This window comes from Vicia villosa, linkage group LG4 (genome assembly GCF_029867415.1).
Source record: "Vicia villosa cultivar HV-30 ecotype Madison, WI linkage group LG4, Vvil1.0, whole genome shotgun sequence".
Taxonomy (NCBI): domain Eukaryota; kingdom Viridiplantae; phylum Streptophyta; class Magnoliopsida; order Fabales; family Fabaceae; genus Vicia; species Vicia villosa.
Window position 1 is genome coordinate 154092457 of NC_081183.1, and position 13641 is coordinate 154106097.

The 13641-nt window shown below is 32.5% G+C and overlaps 1 non-coding gene across 1 annotated transcript; it reads left to right on the forward strand.

Moving 5' to 3' along the window:
- Positions 1 to 105: 105 nt before the first annotated feature.
- TRNAK-CUU (transfer RNA lysine (anticodon CUU)) lies at positions 106 to 178 on the forward strand. Its single transcript has one exon. It is a non-coding gene; the product is annotated as a tRNA-Lys (tRNA).
- The last annotated feature ends 13463 nt before the right edge of the window (positions 179 to 13641 follow it).

Genomic DNA, 13641 nt, shown 5'->3' on the forward strand with positions numbered 1-13641 from the left:
TGGGTGAAGAAAAAACCTTTATATATATATATATATATATATATATATATATATATATATATATATATATATATATATATATAATTATTTGAAATTTTACAAGTGGCCTGTCTAGCTCAGTTGGTAGAGCGCAAGGCTCTTAACCTTGTGGTCGTGGGTTTGAGCCCCACGGTGGGCGAAATTCAAATATTTTTTCATCGATTTTTTAGAAAATATTTGAGCATGTGTGAGAGTTGAATTAGCATCTTAGGAGTTACTCATATATTTTTAAATACTTTGATCACTCAAACGCTGAACTAGACAAGCTTTCACACTTCCTCTCTTTATCAATCTTGAAGTTAAAAAATACATTGCCTTATTCATCATTGATTCAACAGTTCACCTAAGATGTGTTTCTTCTTACTTATGAAGATTGATATAGCTTATTTGATAAACATCATCAGAGGCTTCATTACTAGATTCTTAGGGATTCCACCAAATGTTGTTTGACATTCAATGTTGTCATCATCAACATCAATGTATGATCATCGGCAGATAATTGTACCTACAAGAACATACATCCATATTCTTTTAATTTTGATGATGACAATGCAAATCTCTAAGAGGTAGAACAAATAAAAAGACATGCATAAGAGATTGGAGCGGTTAAACTATCACTTACAAATATAGAGAGTATACCCTACTCCCCGTAAGAGTATACTTCTACTCCTTTGGTACAATAAAAAAGGTAGATGATTACACAAAGTAAGCACATAGATCATATAAAACACATAGAGAAAGGAAAGAAGAAGAAGGAGAAGATACATCAAGCAAATTAATCCATGGATGATTGATTTAATATTCCTAATTTTGTTCTTTTTTAAAAACGAAATTTTCCTTAGGAAGAGGTTTAGTAAAATGTCTGCCAACTCAATAGATGAAGATGACACATGCTCAATTACGCAACCCTTTTTTTTGACACAATGTCTAATGAAATGGTGCCCAACCATAATGTTGTTAATCTTGAAATTGAAATACCATTTTGTTCATGAGATTTATGACGCTAGTGTTCTCGCATTTTATTGGGAGAGCTCCAAGAATAACTTTATAATCACTTAGTTAATGTTTCATCTAGATAATTTACGCACACTAGCTACCCACAATAATGTATTCTTCCTCAGTTGTGGAAAGTTCCACACTTGCTTGTTTCTTGTTATGCTAGATGACAAGAGAGTTATCAAGTAAGTGACATGTATCGCTGGTACTAGCAAAATCAGAGTTTGAGTATCCAATTTAGATGCATTTTGTTCCTTTGGGGAACCACAAAACCATTAGTATTGTGCTAGTGAGATATCTAATAATACTTTCTACCACAATGAGATGTGATTCTTTGGGGTTTGCTTTAAAACTGGAACAAAGACACGCAACAAACATGATATGAGGACGAGATGCAATGAGATAAAGGAGAGAATCAATCATACTTTGGTACCTACTTCCTTCGATTGTTTTTCCTTCCCCGTCTTTATTCAAGCTACATTAAGTACTCATCAGAGTGTAAATAGTTTTTGCTTTATCCATGATGAATCTCTTGAGTAGTTATTTGCAGTAGTTTGCGTGATTAATGAATTTATATTCTTTATAATAATAAATTTGAAGGTCTAGAAACTATCAAAGTTCCCTCATCATTGAAAATTTGAACCCATTCTACATTATCTTAGGAAATTTCCAACACAAGATTCTTTAGTAGCATCTAATATGATGTCATCAACATAAATTTGAACTAATAAGATGTAATGTTTAAATTTTTTGATAAGAAAGATTTTATCAACCTTCCCTCTTTGAAAACTATTTATATGTAGAAACTTGCTCAAGCGATCATACCAAGCTCTAGGAACATATTTTAGGCCGTAAAAAGCATTTTTCAGCTTGAAAACATAATCATGAAAAAAGAGTTTACAAAACTTGGAAATTAATCAACAAACACTTCCTCCTGGATATAATTGTTCAAGAACACACTGTTTACATTCATTTGGAAGAGTTTAAAATCTATGATGCATGAGAAAGAAAGAAAGAAGTATCCTTATGGCTTCTAATTGAGTTATAGGGGTTTAAGTTCCATCAAAATATATGCCTTCCTGTTGATTGTATAATTTCACAACAAGTCTTGCTTTATTTCTCAAGACATTTGCATCCTCATCAAGCTTGTTGTGAAAGACACAACATGTTTCAATTACGTTATTAGCTTAATCATTGGGAACAAATTCTCAAATGTTGTTTCTTTCAAATTGATTTAATTGTTCTTGTATAGAAAGAGACGATTGTTCATTGATGAGGGCCTTATCAACAACCATTGGCTCAATTCAGGAAACAAGAGCAACATGGTCATATACCTTGCTAAAGGGGTGTTGAGTTTTGAATTGGATGATGTTTAGTAGTCCTCCATTATTTGGAAAGATTTTGATGATCTACGTTTGCTTCTTCAACTTGAACATCTCTAGTTTGACTTTGATCTCCCTCCTTATATTTAAGGGATTTTTTCTCTAGGATACTTGCATAACAAACAACTTCTACCTCTACGGATAATGGGTTAGACTCATCAAAGGTATCATGAACTGATTCTTCTATCGACATGGTTCTTTTATTAATAAATCTAAAAGATTTGTTAGATGTGGAATATCCTAGGAATAAGGATATATCAACTTTTGTGTAAATTTCCCAAGATCATCTTTATTATTATAAAGAGCAAAACATTTGCATATGAAGATATGTCAGTGAGAAATATTCTGCTTCTTTCCTTTATATAACTCATAGGGAGTAAGCTTTAGAGTTGGTCTTATCAATACATGATTCATTACATAGAAAACATTTCTTGATGTCTTGCCGCAAAAGTATTTTAGAAGATTAGTCTCATTGAGCATCGCCTTCGCCAGTTCTTCTATATATCTTTTTTAAGTTTGTGGAGTGGAAAAGGTGTGTTGAATTTCATTCTCATTACAAAAACATTTGAATTTCTCATTTTATAATTCTCCACCATGATCACTTCGGATCAATGCAATGCTTAATCCTATTTCTTTCTGGATAATCTTGGAAAGTTTTGGAAAGGCGACAAACGCATCTCTTTTCTGAGATAAGAATAATGTCCGAGTATAGAGATAAAAGTCATCCACAACTACAAGGGCATATGGATTACATCCGAAACTCTTGGTTTTGGATAAGACAAAAAGATCCACGTACAAAAGTTGTAAATGTCGGTTTGTAAAGACAACATTTTTAACTTTAAAATGGACCCTTACTTATTTATCCTTTTGGCACGTATCACATAACTGTTTTTTCTTAAGATCTGTAAGTTTGGCAAACACGTCACTAAATCTTTTCTGACCAACTTGTTTAAGTGGTCCATGTGAATATGAGTTATTCTCCTATTCCATAACCATGATCTCCTACTAGAGCTAGTAAAGAGAAAAACTATTTGATCAAATTTTGATTTGAGTTACATTGTAACTTTTGTCACATATTTAACTAATGCTTAGTAAATTATGATTTAAACCATCAACTAAAAGAACCTCTCCAATAGTTGGATTGGGGTTCTTACCAACGATACCAATATCAATGATTTGTTCCTTGTTGTTATTGCGATAAGAGACAAAATGTAGTGAATGAAGAGAACGAATATATATATATATATATATATATATATATATATATATATATATATATATATATATATATATATATATATATATATATATATATATATATATATATATATATAAAGCAAGAAAAATATACCCAATTTTTTTTTAAAAGCCAAATGAATTTTTTAAAAAATCCCCTTAAACACAAGACTTGCCTAAAAGAAAATACATCTGCTCACATAGTAGAAAACACAAAACAAGAGTACTAAAAAAAAAAAGCTACATCAAGAAACATTAAATTTTAGACACGCCATTTAGAGTCTGTTTGGTAAGACAAAAAAAAAAGAGCTTTTAATTTTTAGCTTTTAGCTTTTCAGCTTGTATTAATAAAAAAGCTCTGTTTAGTAACTCTATTTTAACTTTTAGTTTGTAGCTTTTTTACAAGCTTTTAGCTTTTTTTTCAAAAGCTAATTGAAGTAGCTTTTGAGCCTGTAGCTTTTATCTTGTGAGTTTTTCTTCCATTAATACCCTTATTATTTTAACTAAACTATATTATTACCCTCATTAATTAAAATGCCATTAATGTCATTTTGTATCTATCAGCTAATGAAACAGCTAATTTACCAAACACTCGCATTAGCTTATCAACTATCAGCTATCAGCTATCAGCTACCAGCTAAAAGTTACCCGCTAAAAGCTAATTTTACCAAACAGAGCCTTAATTAAACCATCATGAACTCACACCAAAGCTAAAATCATTTTTTAGCTTTTAATCCGTTCAAAACTAATTTAATTTTATCAGACAACTGCTCCAATGATAAACCTTTTGTTTCAAACAATATATTAGAGCATCTTCAATGGTAGGATTTTTCAATGAGTTCTCCAACTAGATATCAATATAATCAATATAATAATTAAATATTGAATCAATTTGCCATGTCATAGTAGAGTTGCATTGCAATGCAACTAGTAAAAAATTGTGGTACCCAATCAAATTACTTTATGAGGTAAAGTTGTGGGACCCATTTGAATTACATCAATAAAATAAATATTAAATAAATTATTTTGAGATGATATGGCTGATAAGACCCATAAAAAACTCAAAAATGGGTTGCACCAGAGATGGCCTTATTTCTTTCTTTCCAAATACACCAACTGCACGTCAAACAAAACACATAATACATTTTCTATTCTCTTTACGGAATAAGTGAGAGTAGCAAAATTGTCATATGTGACTAGACGTGTTATTATGAAGAACATAAGAAATGTATATCCATTCAATTGTAGCTGAACCACGCATCTCTACATAAATCGCCTTAAAAGAAAAGATGATTAGCATTTTCTTCTTCCTCATCCCTACCCTAAGCAGACCAACAAGCTAAATTATCCTTTGTTAGAGGTTTCTTATTAAAAAATATTCAACAAATAGAGACACTTTTAAAAGAACAAAATTATTTCAAAAAATCTCAATATATAGGCGTCGTATAACGGGACATTTGATAATAACTAATATGTTCCTTTGGTAGAATAATTAACCTTTGTTATAATCAACACTCCATGTTCATTTATAAAAAATTAAAATAAAAAACATTAACCTTCAAAACAACATTAACCAGCAAAATACAACAGTATGGCATAGCATTCTCTTCCTCTCATTTATAAAGGCATCGACACTACTTTCAACCATGTTAGGAAGCAACTCTAAACCCTAACAAAACTAGAGAAAAACTGTAAAATAAAAGAGAGAATAAAAGCTAACTAAGAAAATAAATTTCATTTCATTTCTTTGATTGATTCTCAATGTCTCTATGAGACTACATTATATAACATTCTTAATGGATCATAAATATAAAAGTCTAAAGCCCAAATACTAATATGAGTCCAACTAAATAACCACCCAAATAAAACTACCAAATAAACTTGAATATATATAAATCTATAATTTATTATTCATTCTCTATCATTACTATCCGGTCCAAATAAAACCTTGTCCTCAAGGTTTGTGATAAATTGAAAATTATACTGGAAAGACTTGATGATATGGAGTATGATAAATGGGTGCAGTTTTTTGACCGGATTCAGTTATATGAATTTTGTTGTGTCCGGTTTAATCAAGGTGTGAGAGAAGGAAAGGATAAATGAGTGTTTTGGGAATGAGTAATGAAGGGTTAACGTGTGTGTTTGGTGGGTGGTTGGAGACAGCTGTATGGTGGGACCGTTGACGAATGGTATTGGAAAGTGAATGGGACAATATTTTCACAAAATAATGACAATTTTTTTTCCTTTTCTATTTTTTTTTCTCTCTCTTCTTCCTTCATCTCTCTTCCTACAACTTACTTTATTTTTTTTTTAAAGCCCAGCCTGTTTTCTTTAACCCGAGCCCACAAATAATTTGACCTACTTTTTTTTCACGTAGAAACCACAATAGATACGGCGGTGAGAAAATCGGCGGTGGTGGAGATTCTTTTATGAGATAAACAGAGGAGCAGACAGTAACAAAGAAGATTCCTCCGGGATCAAATATAAAGATGGAGTTTGAGATCGTTGTGTTCTCTTTACCTTTGGTGTCCATTTGTGCTAAGTTCGCTTGCGAAGGATCAAATTTTATTTTGGATTCAGAGGTGGAGAACTTTTGCACTTTGAATAAGGTTGTTTGTTTTGAAAGTGTTGTCGAAGAAAACGCTAAAAGTGTCGCCGGAGAAGTTACCTGATGTTTTGCTGGAGAAGATGTCGGCAGTTTTTGTGAAGAAAATGCAGAAGTTTCTACCTCAGCTACTCGTTTTTCTGGTTCGGTGTCAACTGTAATTTTTTGATATTTTTCCTTGCAATTTTTTTGGGCGTCAGAAATTTCTTGAGAAATTTTTTGTGATCTTTCCTTGAAAGCAAGTTGTGATGCTTTGAGAGAATAACTCAAACTTTGAATTTGTTCCTTCAACTCTTCTCTATTTTTGTTTGAGATCTCATGGGTTTTAATCAAATATTGTTTTAGAATTTCTAGTTGTTGATGAAATGTTTCTGGTTGTGAATTGAAATTTTGAGGTGGTTGTTGGTATGAAGTGTATGAGGTAGGTGAAGGTGGATATGATGTGTATGGGTTAGATGATGTAGGTGGTATGGTTGTCACAGTGGAGTAATAATGAGGAATGGAGTGATGATAAAATGGTGATGGAGCACTAACATATGAAGGGATGAAATATGGATAGTATGGATATGCCATGGAAGGATTGAAGTTCAAGAATGAAAGCACCAATGTTAGGAAGCAACTCTAAACCCTAACAAAACTAGAGAAAAACTGTAAAATAAAAGAGAGAATAAAAGCTAACTAAGAAAATAAATTTCATTTCATTTCTTTGATTGATTCTCAATGTCTCTATGAGACTACATTATATAACATTCTTAATGGATCATAAATATAAAAGTCTAAAGCCCAAATACTAATATGAGTCCAACTAAATAACCACCCAAATAAAACTACCAAATAAACTTGAATATATATAAATCTATAATTTATTATTCATTCTCTATCAAACCACCACACTTAATACCCAACTCCAACCTATTCCTCTTAACCATTAAAATATTATTTTCACTGATAACTCAAACTTAGTTAAACAACAGAATTTAGTTAGAACTATCTTGGTTAGTGACCGAGTTCACTTGCCATGATCCTTCATTTGTCATGGCTGTTCATTTGCCATGGACTGAGTTAATTTGTAATTTTTTACATTTAAAATGTGCAATGTCCACGGGGCCGCTCCGTACTCATTTTTTTCAGTACTGAAAAAGTTTTTAGGTCTGCATTCTCAATAAAGTTCGCCCTGTTTTTTTGCAAACTTTTGCGAAGAGGATCTAAACAGGACGGATATGCCGTTTGTCACCTCTATTCGTTTATGTAATTCCTCCCTTTTTTATTAAGATAATTTTTGAGATATTTTAATTAATAAAAACTAATTTTAGTGACATTTAAAATGTTTGTGAATATTAAATTAATAATTTTTATTTATCATGATAAAAAAATGTCTGAATGTCTTTCTTATAGACCCATTTTGGCATGTGCGTGCTCTTTATATATATATATATATATATATATATATATATATATATATATATATATATATATATATATATATATATATATATATATATATATATATATATATATATATATATATATATATATATATATATATATATATATATATATATATATATATATATATATATATATATATATATATATATATATATATATATATATATATATATATATATATATATATATATATAAAAGATGCTGGTTTTGATAACCCTAGTCACCCTTATCTTGTTCGTAAAAGAACAAAAGATAAAAATGCAAAGAAGGTGCACAGCATCTGAAGCTGCAAAATGAGAATCCAAAGATGATAAGCAAACTAAAATATTTGTCAACATGCATGCAAGTTTTCAGTTTAATTATTGGATGAGAAAACACATGGAGAGGGTAAGAGAGAGAGTAAATAGAATCCAATGAAAAAGCTCATGTTAGTGCTGATCATTTTAATTTACAATTTACCATAGACACACGTAAGGGGAATCTATCTCCAGGAATTCCTCGTGAAAATTTTAATTGTTTAAATACATTATACTTCCCAAAAGTATTACAGTATATAAAATTTGGTGTGGCAGTTGTAGTGCGTGTGTGACATCGTTGTTTTAATATATGCTTTTGTTTTAAGTTTTATTTAATAAGGGTTTGATTAAGAATTATTTAATAATTATAATTAATTAACCGAATAAAAAATTGTTTATATTTGTTTATATTGACGGTGAATTGAATCCTGAATAAATTAGAATTGCAGTAGAATGAAATTATTATTACGAGCCAATTTATAAGAAAGGAAACGATAATATTTCATATCATAGTAGTTTGGATTTGTTTATATAGAAAAAGATTTATGAACTATATAGCAATGACATAACGATGTAGAGACTAAATAGCGTAAAATAAATTCTTCAGAAAAATTGATACTCTAGTGAGACTGTCTAATTAGATAGAGTACATTAACCATTGGTACCCAAATTAATGGTTCGTGTATTGCTGATTTGATCTTTTATATTTTATAATGACTCCAATAGTTTACATGTTTTTTAAAAAATAAGTAAACTTTTTATTATGTATTACATTTATTATGTAAAGTAATGGTTGAAGTAACTTTTTAAAAAGATCATTAGAGATTATTTTGGTGTGGAACATAAGATTGATGACATGTAATGTATTGATGTGAAGCTCTTCGATACAACAGTGTAGGTCTCCACTATGATAGAGCAAGCGTGTTCTTGCAAGTTAAACATCGTTCAAGTTGGTGAGGTGAGAGATGTGTAACTTGCAAGAAGGAATAAAATTATACTTATTATGGCGCATAGACAAGTTTATATATGAAAAATAGTTTTGCTAAGTTATTTGTCGGACCAAGAACAATTGTTTCCAATTCGTTACTACCATATATGAAGCTACAATTCTAATGGAGGCTTAGAGACCGGCCTCAAGACCTCTGTCTCGAAGTACATGTGTCGATCCCTACCTTGCTAACGAGGTCAAAAAATTGGGGAAAAAAAAAACAAATTTTAATAAAATACAAAAATAAAGTGAAAAGTAGCCGCAACTATAATATCATGGCAACAAGTAGAAGAACGATGTTTAGGGAAAGAGGAAAAATCGATTCTGGTATCAAATAATTGTGCAAAGCACTTTCTCTATCTCATCCTAAATTTCAGTAAGAGTTTCCTACTTATGAGATAGTAAATTGTATATAGTTATTTCAATCATGATTAACTAGGTTTAAAATCCCTCTAAAATTAGGCATTTTTATTTGTCGGCCCTTTACAAATTTTCTTTGAAGAATCATCCCTCTATAGTTAGGAATTTTAACTTTCGGTTCCTCTTGTTAAAATCATTGTTAATTCAGTCGTTAAGTAGTAAATCGTCGATATTTTAGTCAATAAGTTGTAAAACTTGTCGCTAAGTTGCAGGAGGGACCAAAAGTTAAAATTCCTAACTTTAAAGGGACGATTCTTTAACGAAATATTTTAGAGGGACGAAAAGTGAAAATGTCTAACTTTAGAGGGACTTTAAAGATATTTAACCTTCAAATTTTTATTCATTCTATCATCTTTCTAAAAACGTAGTTTTCCTCCATTGTTGAACGTCACAATTTTAGTTTATTCTTTCTCATTGTAACTTCGATTTAAGTGAAATCAACGCCAAAACAAATGTATTAATATTATCAATATTAACCTTCAATTTAGTTTTTGAGTAGAGATATATTTTTAAACCAAATTTCAAAGTTGATATTTTAGAATTAATTCTCATATTTTATTATTTTTGTTTACTACAAATTATCGAGTTGGACTTATTGGAAGACTTTTGCCAGTGGATTCATAATAGAGGGTGAAAGCATGAAAATAAGGTACATGGAGATAGTGATTTCAAATCATAAGTATAAAATAAAGTGCAATGAAAGGGACAATTGTATTTCTCAAAATTCATCTAGGGCTTACAGCGATAGTTGTATCCCTTGAAGCAAGTGGAATTCATCCTTCCCAAAGTGAAAATCTCGAGATTGTTTTGTAAGAATATTGTTAATGATCAAAACATGTTCTCTATTTTCTCTCATTTGTTCATTTATATGGTCTTTTTTCTAGCTTCCATGTTTCCAATGAAAACAAGTGGTTATTTCTTTTTTCCTTTATAACATGGTATTCTCCTTTGAGGTTTATTGCTTTATGCCGAAAGTCGCGTTCTTAGTCTCTGGTAGCTGTCATGAGGTTGTACTCGGAATCTTTTGCGTACGTCTCTAAGAAGGGCGCCCAACCAAGGGTTTGATCCTTTCCCTTACCCCTAATTGAAATCTTAGTTCAAGATCGACATGATAAGGCTCTACCTTCTACACTCTGAAGTGTCTAGCTACCAAGAGGGGATGAGCCTTGATCACCACCTTTGCGTTATAGGTTTTGGTGTCCTTGACCGAGTAACTTCTCGTAATTAGGAATTGATTTCTTTAGTCATACACTCGTGTATTTATGAAAACACCCTCTTGTCTTCTTTGATTTAGACTTTGAGTAGGTAGATAATGGATCCATCTTCTACTTTTCATGAATGGTAAAAATATGTAATGAAGTTAACTTAGCTACTACTTTATTCATTTAAGTGATACTACCTCAATGATGGATTTCTCTGTTGTGTATCACGGTGTCGCATCGGCCTTTGGGGTTGGATATTCATGTTCTTGCATATCTCAATTGATCTCCAACCCTTAATTCTGCATGAAACCTAGGGCACCGTCTTCTTCCTTCGCATAATTTCTTGGTCCTTGATGTGAGGACCGGTCTTGTGTTTTATCCAATATTTAGTTCATGCAATTACTAAATTATGAGGTATCACATTATGTCTGCTTTCTGAGCCTAGCTCTGTGGTCTAATGGCTAATCATGACTATCTTTAAGTGTTTGCAAAGATGGACAATATTGACTTGTAATGGGTCCTTCTCCTTTTGCACAACGGGTGTCATTTCTTGGCTACACTATAGAGTTTTATGTATGTGATGGAATCCTAATATTTCAAACATATCGTAATTGATTCATCAAGGATATTATGGTATTTCAGCTTTAGGTGAATGGAGAAACCACATTGTCTAGAGTTGCAGCGAAGGGTCTCCCCAAAATGTAAGTATACGGGATTTTGCATGGGACCACTAAGAATTATAGATTTATTGCCTTGGCGTCTCTTCCTTGCCTAAAGGTGGCCATAAGCTCCTTGAAGCCTCAAGAGAGGGTCACCCTAACATTAAAAACTTGAAGGTCATAGCCCGTATAAGGTAACAACTTATCCTTCTTCAATCCCAGCTACTTGAATAGTTCGACGTATATAATATCACACAAACTTCCCCGGTCAATTGGGATTCTCGAAATGTAGAAGTTTTCCATGGTTTCCATTATAACTATGGAAATATATCATTAGGAGTCCCACCTACCTTCTCACTATATTTAAACTCGAGGATGGACCTTTCTAGTTTCTCTTTAATAGTTGTTTCTTCTTTCTTATTGATTTCTATCAACTCAACAATTTTCCTCTTCATAATCCCCTTCGATAGTGTCTTTGGAAAGGGAAAACTTGTAGTAAAATATGCAGTAAAGTTATATCCCCTTATGATAGAGGTTACGAATTTATGTTTCCCTCTTTGATACTCTTCCTCATCATTGTTTTATCTTTTATTCCTTTGCCTTCATGACGACCTCAATCATCTTTTTTGGCGGTGATTTGTCTCGGAGAGGGGACCGCTTCTTTCGTGGCAAATATTTTTGTCTCTTGGATTCTCTAACGGAGGAAATTATCCTCTCACAGTCGTCCTTCGTTCAGTCCTCTTTGGCATACTAAATTAACGTTCTTCTCTTTTTCAAATCTTTGATGGTGTCTTTTAGATGGATGCACTCGTTTGTGTTATGCTTATGGCTTTTGTGGAAGCTTCAAAAACTTAACTCGTTTGTCTTGGGTGATGTTAAGAGAATGCATGATGGAAATCGGGTCTGTGGTCCTCAATGAGTTTCTTGATCTCCATCATCTTAGTGTCGGTGCGTATCTTTATCTCGAGTTCATCCATTTGTTAGGTTTCTTGATCCTTTGTTCCTTTCTACATCTTATTCTAGGAGCTTTTCTTCAAAATTAATATACGAACATGAATTATTAAGAAGGTTGTTTATACTTCCAATGCCTTATAGTCCTAACTTTTCAAAGAAAATGCAGTCCGTCCTCCATAATTTTTCAAAGATCAAACATTTCAGTTTTACATTTGATCTGCCTACCTCTATCGCCACCTTTACGAATAGGTCGATATACGCCCTGAGAGTTTCCTTATTTTTCTTATGGATCCCTCTAAGAACGAATATTGTCTTTGGTTATTGCTTTCATGTCATGAACTAAGCTATAAATTCATCATAGAGATTCTTCTAGGAGTTGATGGAACCATATGATAGGATTTTGAACCATGTCATAGCGGCTCCTTTGAGAGTTAGCATCAACACAATAGTTTGTGTTTCATTACATTCTTAGTATGGTGATAGTCAGGCATGGTATCTACGTGTTCAGTATGCTCGTTCGGATCCCTAGTTTTATCGTAATTGTCAAACTTCAGCAGCTTTTCAAGAGACTTGGGAATCTTATTAATGATAATGCGTTTTGAGAATGGGTTCCATTAGAGGCAATAGAGGCCTGAACCTTGGCACCTTAGCCATCTCCCTTTTGATAATGGTGTGATGGATATCTCTTAGAGCGGTGATCTTCAGGAGGTGTGTGACTACCGTCTCTGCCTCTAAAACCATGATGTGTGTGAGCCGAGGGAGGACTTTGTTCTGGTGATTGAGAAGCCCTACGATGTTGTAAGGAGGTATCTCCAAAAATCGCATGAGACGGAAGATCTGAGAATTGCATGAGGCGTGGCTCCGACGTCATTATGTTGCACTACCTCCCTTTTTGTATGGCGTTGTGACAAAGTTATTTGTTGATTTTCTTCTACTTGTAGAAATCTCTCAGCCATAAGGTGTGCATTCAACTATTATACCAAATTGTAAAGGTTAGTGATGAGTTAATTTAATCCTTGCATTTAAAGCGTGATCTGATGTTGTTGAAGGCTCTTGAACATTTATGGTCCAGGAGCTTGTTCTTTCGGTTGAGGTTGCTTAGAAGTTTGGCCTTGAAACAATTGCTGAAAACATTGGAAGAAAGACATGATCCGAAAAAAGTGCCTCAGGTGATAATTGGGGTAATTGAAGCCTGAGGAGATGAGACAATCAGAAAGGTTACTAGGATTAGATCGCCTCCCCTTGCAGGAGGAGGTGGAACTTCTTGTGCGGGAACGAGGACCAGTGGGACAGCTTCGTCCGCAAGATGAACATTGCGATGAGTCGTTATTTGAGCTGACTTGGAAGCCACAATTTTCAGTTGAGAGATTTAAGAGAGATTAGATCAATTGATAGAGTGATTGTGATGAAGCAAC